The sequence below is a fragment of the Schistocerca serialis genome, chromosome 2, assembly GCF_023864345.2.
Source record: "Schistocerca serialis cubense isolate TAMUIC-IGC-003099 chromosome 2, iqSchSeri2.2, whole genome shotgun sequence".
NCBI lineage: Eukaryota > Metazoa > Arthropoda > Insecta > Orthoptera > Acrididae > Schistocerca > Schistocerca serialis.
This window is the reverse complement of record NC_064639.1, coordinates 160979920-160997053: the sequence shown is the minus strand read 5'-3', so window position 1 is coordinate 160997053 and position 17134 is coordinate 160979920.

The following is a 17134-nucleotide window of genomic DNA, read 5'->3' as shown; positions in this document are numbered from 1 at the left end:
GCGAGCCAAAATATTCTACCTAAACGATAGAACGAGTTTAGAAAGCATCGCTCGTGCGGGAACTAGACACAATGCCATGTTGCAGATTGTGAACGACGATCCTACGATACGAAAGAGATTCTCAGATTTGTGAGTGGCTCGATCACTTTCTAAGTAACAGGAGCCACTACGTTATTCTGGACGGCGAGTGTTCAACGGATATCACCCAGAAAAATGTGACAGCAGCATCATTGTTCCCAACATTTGTAAACGATCTGAAGAAAAGGATGAGGATTAGTTTGAGACTTTTTGCTGATAACGCTGTAAGTGTCGTCTTTCAGTGACTGTAATAGGACACAGATTGACTTGGACAGAAGAAAAGGTTACAGGAGAATATGGGCTTGGGACAAGGAATGAAAGAGGAGAAAGACTAATTGAGTTCTGTAACCAGAAAATTGGGCATCGACGGGTATTCGTCCTGCTGGACCTCTAAAAAAGCATTTCTGCGTAAGTCATTTTCGATGCAGTTGCTATCGCCATTCACAGGGTAATTGAAAAGTATTAATTCTAATAAATGCAGACTTGTTGAATCAAATGTCATTTTCTTTGTCCACAAAATCGAGAAACACGCTTGCCCAGAAAATAAAACGGCTACAGAAGCTGTCGGAGAATTCGGTTTACTCCTAGAATGCCACCATCAAATTCCAGTCGAAATAAAATGGTTTAAAATGGCTCTGAGCACTATGGGACTTAATATATCAGGTCATCAGTCCCGTAGAACTTAGAACTATTTAAACCTACCTAACCTAAGGACATCACGCACATCCATGCCCGTGGCAGGTTTCGAACCTGCGACCGAAGCGGTCGCGCGATTCCAGACTGAAGCGCCTAGAACCGCTCGGCCACAGCGGCCGGCCTCAAGTTATGTTTTCTGCCAATCTCAAAAACAGTGTTGCGAGAAAAATGCGTTTCAAGTTCTGGATTGAATTATTTACACTTAAGTAAAACATACCTCCAGTCAGTGATCCCTGGACCATACAGAAATCCTTCTATATGCAAAAGGAGGTGCTCCTCGATTTCCTCCATGACCATGGCGGTCCTTCTGACACCCACTGCTCTGTTCGTTCGAGCCCTTTTCGTCCGCTTCTGTGCAGTACTTGTAAGAGCTGTTCATAATTTCCGTAATTCCTGTTATGCCGTCGCTGAATTTACGTTTTCCCACTGTGAATGGTTTCGAGAGAAACTTTGTCACAAATGGCCTTGACACTCGATGAAGGAGGTTTTGGCACTCTTGAGATGAACACTTTGATGAAGCAGACATCCAGTCCTGAGACGTTTTTAAGCCAAAAAATATCGATTTCTTGAAATTTTCAAAGAGGACTAACTCTTTGACGCGAAAAAGTATTTTTCCCCTCAGTTTGGCATTAAGCGATTTTTAGTGTAATGTGCATACTACGCCTACTTATTTCAAATGCATTACGGCCGTCTGTGTATGTGTAAGATCAAAATTCGTGTGGAAAATGTGGTGTCACCGCCAGACACCACACTTGCTAGGTGGTATCCTTTAAATCGGTTGCGGTTCGTTAGTATACGTCGGACCCGCGTGTCGCCACTATCAGTGATTGCAGACCGAGCGCCGCCACACAGCACGTCTAGTCTAGAGAGATTCCCTAGCACTCGCCCCAGTTGTACAGCCGACTTTGCTAGCGATGGTTCACTGTCTACATACGCTCTCATTTGCAGAGACGACAGTTTACCATAGCCTTCAGCTACGTCATTTGCTACGACCTAGCAAGGCGCCATATTCAGTTACTATAATGACTTCAAGAATGTATTCTGAGCAGATAATATTGTGAATCAAGTACCGTCACGAGCGACGTTCATCATTAATGGATTAAAGTTAAGTATCAAACTGATTTCGTCCGCTTTCTGAATTCTCATTCCATGTCATGTTCCAGACCTCACGTCAGTATAGTTCTTCCCTCCACACGACAGCCTGCGTGAGCTAAAACGCGTGCATTTCGGCCTCCATTCGTAACACGGTGTTGGCTCTTCTGCCAACACAAAAGAAAAAGAAGTCAGTTTGATATTTCTAAACACCGTTGCAGGTAAGTCTGCTCTGCGTATGTCGGCCTCTCTCTCCTTACAGCCATACGGAAACGCGGAGTGTGCCGGTTAAATTTCCTTGTTAGGTGCGATGGGATTCGCATTCGGATAGAACCGCAAAGTATCCTTATAAGCCGGTGTGCGGAATTCGGCACGTTTCACACGCGGCTCACGGAATATGAAGGAGCGCCAGCGATGTCTCTGGGGAACATTATCATTCCCCGCATGGTGGGGATGGCTGCGGGTGGTGGTGGTTTGGGGAGGGAGGTTTAGGGAGGGGGAGAGAGTCACAGCCTGGCGCTGCTCGTGGCTCGCGGACGGCCGGAATACAGAAAGTCGCATTACGCCAGGGGTTAGCGCCGGCCAACACCTGCCTCGGAGAGCGCGCCGCGCAGCCTGCCCGCTTCTGCAAGCGCCCACCAGCCGTTTCTGGATTCCATCTCATCGTCTCTCAACTGCGAAAATACACACTCTTACGTTTAGTTCGGGAGTGGTCTAGAAATTGTAGACCACACTCCATGTTGTGCTGGTATAAAAATACGGGGCACGAGGATATTTGCTAAACGCCAGTGCTGTGTTCCCTATTCAACAAGGTCCTGCTAAACCTGGGAACCGGCCTACTAGCTTCCTGCACAATACCTGAGCGTATTTTAAGTTAGAGTCTTTTAAATTTCCTCGCGAGCCAAAATATTCTACCTAAACGATAGAACGAGTTTAGAAAGCATCGCTCGTGCGGGAACTAGACACAATGCCATGTTGCAGATTGTGAACGACGATCCTACGATACGAAAGAGATTCTCAGATTTGTGAGTGGCTCGATCACTTTCTAAGTAACAGGAGCCACTACGTTATTCTGGACGGCGAGTGTTCAACGGATATCACCCAGAAAAATGTGACAGCAGCATCATTGTTCCCAACATTTGTAAACGATCTGAAGAAAAGGATGAGGATTAGTTTGAGACTTTTTGCTGATAACGCTGTAAGTGTCGTCTTTCAGTGACTGTAATAGGACACAGATTGACTTGGACAGAATTTTTATTTGCTGTGATAAACGTGAAAAAACGTGACTTTTGCAGAACACTAGGTCCTATGGAGTAATGGGAGAGGAATCTTCTTTTTACTATCGCAGCCATGGAGACCGCATTTCTTTTCTCTTTTTTAGATGTTCTTCGCGTGAAAGTTTTATCCCTTGAGGATTTTTTTTTCGCACTCGCCAGTTTCGTTTTCCCCGGCCCTCTTGATGAATCAGAAGGTCCAATATTTCCCTTCCATACGCCTGCCGAAGCAGAGTGACTGTTTCCGACCCTGTATGTCCATCAGGTGACCGAACTTGATGTTATCATGTTGTTGTAACACCTCCAACTCGCCAGTTTCGTTTTCCTCAGCCCTCTTGATAAATCAGAAGGTCCAATATTTCTCTGCCATATGCCCGCCGAAACAGAGTGACCGTTTCTGCTTCTGTATGTCCATTAGGTGACCGAACTCGATGTTATCAAGTTTTTGTAACATCTCCAAAAGGTCAAAATCGTAGAATATATCAGTTTTTAAGAAACCAGTCCGCCAGACGTAACTGACGCTTCCATAGTTATGAAGGATCGACTACTCGAAAACTGTATGAAGAAGAGGCATCTAGTTTGAAAATCCGTCGCCTCCTCCACCTCGTAAGTTGTGAACTAAACAGACTAGCTCTACTTTTTGTAACATCTTTATCTGGCAGAGTAACCAAAAAGCTACCTGTTCCAGGTAAACAACAGTCCAACCTCAAGCATTAAGAACGACAATAATCTCAGGTTGTGCGATCAAACTTGATCATTTGTATGTACATCAACATTATAGAATGCAGAAAAGTACCCGGTTTATACCTTACGTAATATGTTGTCCGGGCGAACCACAGATCCATATTTAAAAGCTGTAAATCACCGTCTCTTTAAGATAATGTAGACTGGCATATATCTAAACTATAGGTACAATCAACATACCTTTCGTACTACATGAAGAAGCATAAAAGTTATGTAAATCTGTGGCTCGGCTAGAAATATATATATATATTAATCACAATTATCAAAGTAAACTAGTTTTTACCACGACAAATCCAGTAATATAAAACTGCCTGGAAAAAGTAAGCACCGTCCGAACAGCCTATGAAGGCTCAACGGTACCGACGGCCACCGTGTCATCCTCAGCCCTTAGGGGTCACAGTATGCGGATACGGAGGACCATGTGGTTAGTGTTGTGGATTGGCAGGAGCCAATCCACGGGGTTTGGAGGAAGCAGAAAGGCACGCGTTTAAGCTCACGCAGGCTGGCGTGAGGTCTGGAACAGGACACGGAAATGAGAACTTAGAAAAACGGACGCAGATGGTGTAATACTTAACTTTAATCCATAAATGGTGAACATCGCTCTTGACGGTACATGTTTTACAGCATCAATAGTAACTGGTAATGGCGCCTTGCTAGGTCGTAGCAAATGACGTAGCTGAAGGCTATGCTAACTATCGTCTCGACAAATGAGAGCGTGAACCATGGCTAGCAAAGTCGGCTGTACAACTGGGGCGAGTGCTAGGAAGTCTCTCTAGACCTGCCGTGTGGCGGCGCTCGGTCTGCAATCACTGATAGTGGCGACACGCGGGTCCGACGTATACTAACGGACCGCGGCCGATTTAAAGGCTACCATCTAGCAAGTGTGGTGTCTGGCGGTGACACCACAGTTAGCACCCCTTTTTCCCGGCCGTTGTCAGCTTCCGTGAGCGGTGTCACTACTTCTCAATCAACTAGCACTCAGACGGTGACCCATCCAAGCGCTGACCCAGCCCGGCAGCGCTTAACTTCGGTGCTCTGACGAGAACTGGTGTTACCACTGCGGCAAGGCCGTTGGGATAAAACTGGCTATAGAGTGTATGAAAACAACATTCCGAAGAAGGTTCATCGAAGACGCGGTAGAAACAATAGCGAACTAACGATCTATGCCAGAGGAACGGGTGGGGAGGGGGGGGGGGTGGAGGGAGGGAGAACTAGTACTCATGGCAGTTTTTGCGGTAAAAGTTTTTTTAAGATTTGACGACAAATGGCTATAGGTACACTTGCTACTTGTCAATACCCATGACATTTTATAGATTTATAAGACTTAATGCTGAATTAAAGAGCTAGTGTGAAAAACCTGAGGAGGAAAGTAAGTTCCACGTGATGTGTCATGCCAAGTAATACAGCTCGCTGAAACAGGAACCATACACAGAGATAACTGCTCCAGTAGTGTAGTATAGGAGGCAACTGAAACAAATACGTAGTGATCTGAACAGAAATGACGCATTCATTCAAAAATCCTACGCAAGACACAACGATTCGTGATGGGCGTCTGGACATTACAAAAGGCGGGGCATGGTTCTCAATAGGGTGCGTATTAACCATTTCACGTTGGGCAACGTTCCCCGTGCCGGCCCCAACATTGGTAAGGAGTTTCATTCTTCCCCCAGGCCGGCCGCGGTGGCCGAGCGGTTCTATGCGCTACAGTCCGGAACCGTGCGACCGCTACGGTCGCAGGTTTGAATCCTGCCTCGGGCATGGATGTGTGTGATGTCCATAGGGTAGTTATGTTTAAGTAGTTCTAAGTTCTAGCGGACTGATGACCTCCGATATTAAATCCCATAGTGCTCAGAGCCATTTGAACCATTTTGAACCTCCCCAGCATTGTTGAGAAGTGCTGGATGAACGCTGGTGCAAGTGAACCTCCTGCAATACGTCTACACAGCGCAACCCACACGTGCTCGACGCGATTTAAGTCCGCGGAACGGGCAAGCCAGTCCACTCATATCACCTCGTTCCGAGATTACCTCCACCTGCGCAGTTCGATGCGGTCGCGCATTGTCCTCCACAAAATTGGCCAGGTGCGAGTAGCACTCGCTTACTGAGTGTCCCGTACGAACTTAATTTTGTATGTACACAGTTCATCCATTCGAGAAATCGAGAGTCTCGAGCATTTTTGCCTATTATCGACATTGATACTGGAATGATACCGGTCCCAGGGATTCCAAGACTTTCGAGATCGTTTTAATTTGGAGTTCGAAGTCGGATAACAACTGAAAAAAATAAATAGTTTTTCGCGGGATACAATTACAAGCCTTTCTTTTATTTTTTCCTTTATGTGTACTGTGAAGCCTTTCTTTGCCAAATTTAATGATTCTACGACCAGGGGGATTACCCTTCGGGTTTTAATGGGAGAGTTTCCGAGTTATCAAAATATGACTTCTGATTAAATTGGCTGAGATGTTGACGTTCATTATACCGCCAAGGGACCAACATTTCAGTATGCGACGTAAACTTCAGCTTGATATATCTACCCGTACCCGAGGGAAAAGGGTCTTAAGAGACGGACGGGCAGACAGACAGGCTGATAAAATTCGTGTGATGTGATACGAAATTGACATTTTTCGGACTTTTTCTTTTGGGTTTAGTTTTGAAACCTTGCTTCTCACAAACTGAGCAATTCCCAAGTCAGTGGGAAGTACAGTACCCTATAGTTTTTGATGTCTGAGTTCGCGAGTATCAAAATATGTGAGATAAACAGCCTTAACTATCGAATGCTTTGAAGTCGATGCTAAAGTTTATTATACCGTGAGAGCATCATAGACCTTAGTATGTGACATCAACCTGATACATCCATCCGTTCCTGAGGAAGTGCGGTCTTAAGATAACAAATGAAAAAGATTTTTTTTCGTGTGATATAATTACAAATTAACAGTTTTCAAATGTTTACCTTCGTTTGCAGTTTGAAATACTGCTTCTTGAAAATCTCATGATTCTAGGACAACGGGAAGTAACCTCTAGGTTTTCATTGTGTTTTCAAGTATTGGAATTTGTGATTCAAATGGTAGTATCGTTTGACTGCATTTACTTCGAAGCTTCACTTTTTTACATCTCCGAAGGACCGCAGACCTTAATGTTCGACATAAATTTAAACTTTATACTTCAGGCCGTTCCAGAGAAAAGGGGTTTTGAACAGTGTTACAACAGAATGATTCTATATGGGGACTTTTTCTACCGACTGTGGTAGCAACCCTAAGTGAATGCCCTCCTGAAAAGACGCAGCTGGGTAAGGCGTACAGCGTGACAGTAACACAGACCGTTGAGTGTAGCGTGTTTAAAGACATTTAAGACAGAACTCGAATGCAACATTAAGCCTCCCCCGCATCATAACACCTGGACCACGAAACGATCATGTTCGACAGTGCTGGAAGTACCGTCATATGGCGAGAGGTGGGACCACGTAAGGCACCCATGAACGTTGTCTAACATGATCATTTTGGAGATCCAGCTCTTATAGTGTGGGGAGAAAAAGCATTTTACTCCGATTACCTTAAAGAAACTACATAGAGCGTTAAGGTGTAAATCTCAGATTAGACTGATGGTACAAAAAGCAGAGATTCATAAAACATTACCTTCAGTTGTCTGAGCAACGAGTTAACAACTATCTTACCGCAACGACTGGTAAAAATTATAAACAAAAGTATTGTTTCTTTTACAACTTATTTTGTTCCTCGAATATAGCTACAAACCATTAAAGAATGAACTGTATACAATCAAAGAGAATTAGGTATCAATAGAAACTGTGTTAGAAATGTAACAGTATACGGTCAACGCATAATTGAAATACACTCCTGGAAATTGAAATAAGAACACCGTGAATTCATTGTCCCAGGAAGGGGAAACTTTATTGACACATTCCTGGGGTCAGATACATCACATGATCACACTGACAGAACCACAGGCACATAGACACAGGCAACAGAGCATGCACAATGTCGGCACTAGTTCAGTGTATATCCACCTTTCTCAGCAATGCAGGCTGCTATTCTCCCATGGAGACGATCGTAGAGATGCTGGATGTAGTCCTGTGGAACGGCTTGCCATGCCATTTCCACCTGGCGCCTCAGTTGGACCAGCGTTCGTGCTGGACGTGCAGACCGCGTGAGACGACGCTTCATCCAGTCCCAAACATGCTCAATGGGGGACAGATCCGGAGATCTTGCTGGCCAGGGTAGTTGACTTACACCTTCTAGAGCACGTTGGGTGGCACGGGATACATGCGGACGTGCATTGTCCTGTTGGAACAGCAAGTTCCCTTGCCGGTCTAGGAATGGTAGAACGATGGGTTCGATGACGGTTTGGATATACCGTGCACTATTCAGTGTCCCCTCGACGATCACCAGTGGTGTACGGCCAGTGTAGGAGATCGCTCCCCACACCATGATGCCGGGTGTTGGCCCTGTGTGCCTCGGTCGTATGCAGTCCTGATTGTGGCGCTCACCTGCACGGCGCCAAACACGCATACGACCATCATTGGCACCAAGGCAGAAGCGACTCTCATCGCTGAAGACGACACGTCTCCATTCGTCCCTCCATTCACGCCTGTCGCGACACCACTGGAGGCGGGCTGCACGATGTTGGGGCGTGAGCGGAAGACGGCCTAACGGTGTGCGGGACCGTAGCCCAGCTTCATGGAGACGGTTGCGAATGGTCCTCGCCGATACCCCAGAAGCAACAGTGTCCCTAATTTGCTGGGAAGTGGCGGTGCGGTCCCCTACGGCACTGCGTAGGATCCTACGGTCTTGGCGTGCATCCGTGCGTCGCTGCGGTCCGGTCCCAGGTCGACGGGCACGTGCACCTTCCGCCGACCACTGGCGACAACATCGATGTACTGTGGAGACCTCACGCCCCACGTGTTGAGCAATTCGGCGGTACGTCCACCCGGCCTCCTGCATGCCCACTATACGCCCTCGCTCAAAGTCCGTCAACTGCACATACGGTTCACGTCCACGCTGTCGCGGCATGCTACCAGTGTTAAGACTGCGATGGAGCTCCGTATGCCACGGCAAACTGGCTGACACTGACGGCGGCGGTGCACAAATGCTGCGCAGCTAGCGCCATTCGACGGCCAACACCGCGGTTCCTGGTGTGTCCGCTGTGCCGTGCGTGTGATCATTGCTTGTACAGCTCTCTCGCAGTGTCCGGAGCAAGTATGGTGGGTCTGACATACCGGTGTCAATGTGTTCTTTTTTCCATTTCCAGGAGTGTACATTCAAGAAGGCGACCTAGCGTAACTATATTCAAATGCCATTGCAATTTGAAGGAGAAGAGTGATGCAACAGTCCATGCCTAGTTGACAAATGTAGGGCAACAGTGCACTATCATGTGACTCAGTAGTTAAGTGCTGCAGATGCTTCCAGTGTAGTCGGACCAAGTCGAAATTAGGAAGAACATAGCGGTGAACCATCTCTTTGTCCAAAACAGGTAATCGCAAGACAAATCGAGGTCCTGGTGTTTGAAGACCAGCCTAATACAATCGGACCGATAGTGGAAAAATGGTTTTTCAACATCTTACTCGAGATTGTGAACATAACAAAAATCTCTGGCCGCTGGTTTCCACGACCACCTTCAACTTTCAAAAGTTTGCCGAGCGGGGGCAGCTGCATCAGGGCAGTATAGACCACTTTTATAGCTACTTGGTTACCGTGGATGAGTGCTGGATAAATCACTATGACGTGGATAAAAAAAGGAACCCAGCACTGAGGAGAACTTATGGATTCACCACCACCGGAATAGGCGATAGCTTCACCACCGTCGGGCAGGTGTTACTGAATGATTTATGGGGCTGCCATGGTGTAGTGAACGTAAGTCACGAGGGTAATCTCAAAAGTAAGGTTTCATGTTTTTTATAAGTACATAGACCTTTTATTTCTACAATGGTTTACATCAGTTTACAGCTTGAACATTTCGCTATTTTTCGACATAATCTCCATTTCTGTCGATGCATTTTTGTAGACGCTGTGGCAGTTTTTGTATGCCCATGTCATACCAGCTCGCCGCCATGCTGTTCAGAAAGTTACGAACCTCTTCTTTCACCTCGTCGTCGGAGCTGAATCGCGGGGACCGCAATTAAAGCTGACAGGTACTGTGAGAGTCTGAAAAAACTCAAACAGGCAATTCAGAACCGGAGAAGAGGAATGTTGATCAAGGGCGTACACATTCTCCATGACAACGCTCGCCCACACGTCGCTCGGCAATCCGTTGCTCTCCTGCAGCAGTTTCAGTAGAACATAATCACCCACCCACCTTATAGTCCTGACTTGGCGCCCAGTGACTATCACCTGTTCCCTAAGTTAAAAGAACATTTGGTCGGAAAGCAATTCAGCTCCGACGATGAGGTGAAAGAAGAGGTTCATAACTTTCTTAACAGCATGGCGGCGAGCTGGTATGACATGGGCATATAAAAACCACGACAGCGTCTACAAAAATGCATCGACACAGATGGTGACTATGTCGAAAAATAGCTAAATGTTCAAGCTGTAAGCTGATGTAAACCACTGTAGAAATAAACAGGTCTATGTACTTATAAAAAATAGGAGAACTTACTTTTGGGATTACCCTCGTAGGTTCGTAAGAGACAGAGCACACAAAATACTACCGAAAATTTCTGAGGAGTTTACGAGAGCTGTCGAGACACCACAACTGTCATACAAAGATTTTTGGTAACGGAAGATCAGGTAGCAGAGCGATATGCCACACGTACGCTTGATATGCGATATAGCCAAGCTAGTGCTGTGATTGGTTGTTGCTATGGTCGCTTTTCTGTAAACAACTAGCTGTTAGCCACTTTACAATTCTGATCCACGTGTGACCATGTTTGCAACTGTTATCTGCACTGGTCAGTACACACTATAATTCCATTTCGCTCTTTATGTTTTAAATTCCCTCTCTAGCTTCGTAATGTAGGTACGATGGGCTTTGAGTAAGTAACGCAACAATTTACTTATCTCGGCCAATTTCGAATGAAAAACTGAGTTATTTGTTGTGGAAAATCACGGAATATTTCCACTTCAGCCTCTTTAGTTTCATAAAGTTCCTATAGGTGGTGGCGCCATACATAGCGTTCAAAATGGCGTCTGTAACGGAGGTGTGCTCCAAGCAGAAATCTGTCATCGAGTTTGGTTTGGCAGAAAACCAGAGCATCGCATATATTCACTGACGCTTGCAGAATGTCGGTCATCATCGCAACGAGGTCGCGCAAACCTGTTCGATCTCCTGCGTGCCGGCCGGCCACACACGGCTGTGAATCCTGCGCTGTTGGAACGTGCGGACACTCTCATTCGAGGTGATCGCCGAATCAAACTCAAACATCTCGCTGCTCGTTGTGAGGCTGCTCGTGTCAGTTTTTTTGTCGCACATCGACACAGGTGATGTAACATGGGACCATCATTAAAGGAAGAAAAATTTCAGTGCCGTACCCTCAGACGATAAAATCTTCTGGGACTCTGGTCCGGTTCTACTGTTTGATGTCATCCTTCACGGTGCAACGATGAAACCTGAAGTGTATTCCACTACCCACAGGAAAGTGAAGAAACGAGCTTAGCATGGTTGTCACCACGAACTTGTCCTTCTCCAGGACAGCTCAAGATCTCACACAAGTGAAGTGCACCTCACAAAACGTCGTTGGACTGTTCCTCTTCATCCACCTTCAGCCAGGGTCTCGCGCTTTCCATCTGTTTGTCCCAGTGCAGTTTGCACTCCACGTGCATGATGGCTTCAAATGGCTCTGAGCACTATGCGACTTAACTGCTGAGGTCATCAGTCCCCTAGAACTTAGAACTACTTAAACCTAACTAACCTAAGGACATCACACGCATCCATGCCGGAGGCAGGATTCGAACCTGCGACCGTAGCGGTTGCGCTGTTCCAGACTGAAGCGCCTAGAACTGCTCGGCCACACCGGCCGGTTCACATGCGTGATGGGAGGTTATTGCTCAGCAATAGAGCTGTAGAGTGTTACCATGCAGGCATACAGGCCCTCTGTGAAAGGTGGCGTAATGCCGTCCCACTGAACAGAGATCATGTTGAAAAATAATTGGAATCCTGAATAACACCAACCCGCTTTCAGAAAAACAGTGTGATGCATTAAGACATAATGGAACTACAGACATTAGCTGCGAGCGGGTATAAATTAAGTCAATGGGGAAAGTTGAAAATTTGTGGCAGTCCGGGGTTCGAACGCGATCTTCTGCTTACCAGGCGGATACACAAACCACTGTGGTCATCGTAACTACCCTAGCACGACTAACGTCGGACCCAGATTCTCGGCTTATCCACACACTGGTAGTGTAGTGACTCTTCCTTATTAATCTCTTTACTTGCGGCATTTCTCCGATTCCCGTAAGGCATCAAATGAATTCGCAATTTATATGTCTGCGTAAGCAGAAGAAACTAACGATCAAAGTCCGAAAACAATTTTTGCACTGTTCAATTAACCAAAACAAATTCTCCAAGTATAACACTAACACAAAACAGTGATCCGTCTTCTAATTACAACTACATACAAGAACAATATAGAAACAACTGAAATAATTTCCTACTAGTCTCCGCCAGAGACTTCTCCGATATACCAAGCCTAATCCAGAGATCAGCGAGAAGATCCAAGCCGGGCTGCCGGGGCGGCAGCTATCCATGTCTGCTGGCGGTCGATGAACTGACGATGTGCGGCCGAGCACCGGCCATTACAGCACTTCGGCGGATGAGTACCTCGGAACTATTTTCCATCACGTGGTTTGACGTGTAAAAATAGTTCCGGGATCTGCAACGACCTCTTCCTTATGTTTATGTGGGCCGGTAGTGGCCCCTGGCGGCCGCTGGTGTCTTTGCTGTGGTGTTGTTGTTATGGTTGTTGTTGTGGCCGTTCATCAATATTGCCTGTCGGTTGTGTAGTGCTTGGGTGTGCCTGCGAGGTAGGCAACCTCGGCTGCAGGATGTCAGTTTGGTTGCTGATACTCTAGGCGCCGTGAAGTCTGGTGGAGAAGACCACAGCAGCAATTGCGAATAACGCGAATAACGACTAGAAATAATTTTAAAATGGAATGACGACAGCGAAAATTTGTGTCTGACCAGGACTCGAACCCGGATTCCCCACTTCTCGAAAGCGGTCGCCTTACAATTTTTTTATATCAGTTTGTTCTATATTGTTCGTTGAATCTGTTCGGGGCGGACGTTCAGTGGCACCCGTTCAGGTTCTTCGTTGATCCATTCATTCAGTTTTTCATTACAAAGGGTAGCTAACACTCTGACCGAACACGATGAGCTACCGTGCCGGCACCATTTGGCTATCCATGCACGACTCACGGCCGCACACAACCCTCCATAGGTCATCAGCCAAGCGTCTACAGATTCCCGCAAGAGTTCGATCCTGGTGTGTATCTGCACTGAAGAGATCACTGCCCGTTCTCGACTTTATTATACAGACGTGGAGTCCGTTCTCTCGGATGCAATGTGTTGCATTACTTACTGATTCCCCTCGTTGCTTCCCTTTAGCATTTACGATTTTATAGCGGCGTTACGTTAATATGTACGCACAGCAGAGGCCTGTAACGAAATGCTACGCAATGGGGTGGTTGCGGAAGCTGGAGCGCTCACCGCAACAGGCCACTTCTATTACAACCCCGGTACCGGGCAGACTAATGAAGTAGCCAGCCAATTTCGGAACAGGACCTGGAACTATGTACAGCACGTGTGAAAAGCTAGAGCCTCCCCTCTTGACCGCCATCCCCTCTGCAGCGGAGCGGATCGGAACGGCCAGAGAAGAGATGAGGTTGGGCGGTGATGCGGGCGGGCAGCGGCGTCTTTGCGATTAGGCGTGTGGGCGCCGGCCGGCGCACCCGTGGACTGTGCGGTGCGTGCAATCAGGCGTGCGGGCCGCGCCAGAGCCGCTCGCCAAGTTGGCCCCAGGGACCCCGCCGGCCGCCCTGATTACCGCCGATTCCTATGTAAACACCGCGCGCGCCCCCGGCCGGTCTGTGGGACTAAGCCGCGCACGCGCGCCAGCGGACTCGGCCCCGGTGTTTGCATCCCCCGGCCATTAACTTCCAAAACGGCCGCGGCGCGGCGCCGCGCGCGCCCACCCTAATTATAAAGTGCGCTAACGCTCCGCAAACAACGGCTGCCCCACTGCGCTGCGCTGGCCGCCGGCGCCTTTTATTTGTGCCGCTGCTCCGCCCACGCCGCTGCCCTTCGCTTTATCTCTCTTTCTCACTGCTTGCGAATGTGCAGGTACGCGGATGGTATTTTCTGAAAAAAAAAAATATTCCCGCTTTTTGTAATCGCTTAATTTTTTTCTTTTTTTCCCCTTTTTTGTCCAGTTTTCATGAAGTTTGTTCAGTCGAAATCCTTATTCTCTGCTCAGTATCTGAGTGGAACGAACGTTGGCAAAGTTGTTTCGGTTTCATTCCACAGGAACCACCGAGGCTCGCATATAGACTGAAATTGCAGCTGCTCTTCACAAACTGTAGTGACAGAGTTTGCACTGTAGTGCCCCGCAGGGGAGTGTCCCGTTAAAGTCGTCTGCAAGCGGCCGCAGCGCGCGAGAGAGAGCGCATAGCTTGGCGATAATAAGCGAAGTTGAAAGATGCTGTGTCGCCTAACGACACAGCCGTCTAACAAGGGAACCTCCTCATCGCACCCCCCTCAGATTTAGTTATAAGTTGGCACAGTGGATGGGCCTTGAAAAACAGAACACAGATTAATTGAGAAAACAGGAAGAAGTTGTGTGGAACTATGAAAAAAATTAGCAAAATATACAAACTGAGTATTCCATGTGAAAGATATGCAGCATCAAGAAAGGGTGAGCTCAGGAGTGCCGTGGTCTCGTGGTTAGTGCGAACAGTTGCGGAACGAAAGGTTGTTGGTTCAATTCTTCCCTCGAGTGAAAATTTTAATTTTTTATTTTCAGACAATTATCAAAGTTCAGGCACTCACACATAATCAACTTCGCTCTCCAAAATCCCAGGACATGTTCAGATTTGCTTGGACATATGCAGGATTTGACGATCTACAAACGGAAAAATTTGAAAATGTTAGAAACATATGTTTTGACAGAGCACAGGGAAAACTGTGCGACTGTGAAACTGTTGCATTCATTTGTTGCAGTTTATGTGACAAACTCTTATGTTTTCATCACTTTTTTGGGAGTGATTATCATATCCACAAGAAAACCTAAATCGGGCAAGGTAGAAGAATCTTTCTACCCATTCGCCAAGTGTGCAAGTTAGGTGGGTCGACAACATATTCCTGTCATGTGACGCACATGCCGTCACCAGTGTCGTATAGAATATATCAGACGTGTTTTCCTGTGGAGGAATCGGTTGACCTATGACCTTGCGATCAAATGTTCCCATTGGAGAGGCAGGTCCTTTCGTCTACTAATCGCACGGTTTTGCGGTGCAGTCGCAAAACACAGACACTAAACTTATTACAGTGAACAGAGACGTCAATGAACGAACAGACACATCATAACTTTGCGAAAATAAGTAAAGTGAACTTTTCACTCGAGGGAAGACTTGAACCCAGCATCTCTCGCTCCGCAGCTGCTCACGCTAACAACGGGACCACGGCGCTCCTGAGATCACATGCTCCTTGATGTTGCCTATCTTGCGCATGGACTACTCAGTTTGTATATTTTGCTTATTTTTTTCATAGTTCCACACAACTTCTTCCTGTTTTCTCGATTGATCTGTGTGCAGTTTTTCAAGGCCCATCCACTGTGCCAACTTATAATTAAACCTGAGGGGGGTGCGATGGGGAGGTACCCTTGTAAGTACTGCCCTTGGCAACAATGATGCCTCGCTCTTGTGCTCACCTGCACATAGGCCGCAAATTTTCAGTGTGCACATGCGTGATTCGCTTCCCTCTCTACTACTACACTTGTAGCTTCCTTTCCCTTTCTGGTCTACATGAATACTCTGTAAATCACATTTGAGTGCCTAGCAGAAGGTTCATCGAATCACCTTCACAATTCTCCATTATTTCAATCTCGTATAGCGCGCGGAAAGAATGAACACCTGTATCTTTCCGTACGAGCTCCGATTTCCCTTATTTTATCTTTGTGTCATTCCTCCCTATGTAGGTCGGTGTAAACAAAATATTTTCGCATTCGGAGGAGAAACTTGGTGATTGGAATTTCGTGAGAAGTTTCCGTCGCAACGAAAAACGCCTTTCTTTTAATGATGTCCAGCCCAAATCCTGTATCATTTCCGTGACACTCTCTCACCTATTTCGCGATAATACAAAACGTGCTGCCTCTCTTTGAACTTTTTCGATGTACTCCGTCAGTCCTATCTGGTAAGGATCCCATACCGCGCAGCAGTATTCTAAAAGAGGACGGACAAGCGTAGTGTAGGCAGTCTCCTTAGTAGGTCTGTTACATTTTCTAAGTGTCCTGCCAGTAAAACGCAGTCTTTGGTTAACCTTCCCCACAACATCTTCTATGTGTTCCTTCCAATTTAAGTTGGCTCTGAGCACTATGGGACTCAACTGCTGAGGTCATTAGTCCCCTAGAACTTAGAACTAGTTAAACCTAACTAACCTAAGGACATCACAAACATCCATGCCCGAGGCAGGATTCGAACCTGCGACCGTAGCGGCCTTGCGGTTCCAGACTGCAGCGCCTTTAACCGCACGGCCATTTCGGCCGGCGCCAATTTAAGTTGTTCGTTATTGTAATACCTAGATATTTAGTTGAATTTACGGCTTTTAGATTAGACTGATTTATCGTGTAACGGAAGTTTAACGAGTTCCTTTTAGCACTCATGTGGATGACCTCACACTTTTCGTTATTTAGCGTCAACTGCCACTTTTCGCAACATTCAGATATCTTTTCTAAATCGTTTTGCAATTTGTTTTGGTCTTCTGATGACTTTATTATTCGATGAACGACAGCGTCATCTGCAAACAACCGAAGACGGCTGCTCAGATTGTCTCGAAAATCGTTTATATAGATAAGGAACAGCAAAGGGTTCAAATGGTTCAAATGGCTCTGAGCACTACGGGACTTAACTTCTCTGGTCATCAGTCCCCTAGAACTTAGAACTACTTAAACCTAACTAACCTAAGGACATCACACACATCCATGCCCGAGGCAGGATTCGAACCTGCGACCGTAGCAGTCGCGCGGTTCCGGACAGAGCGCCTTAACCGCGAGACCACCGCGGCCGGCACAGCAAAGGGCCTACAAAACTACC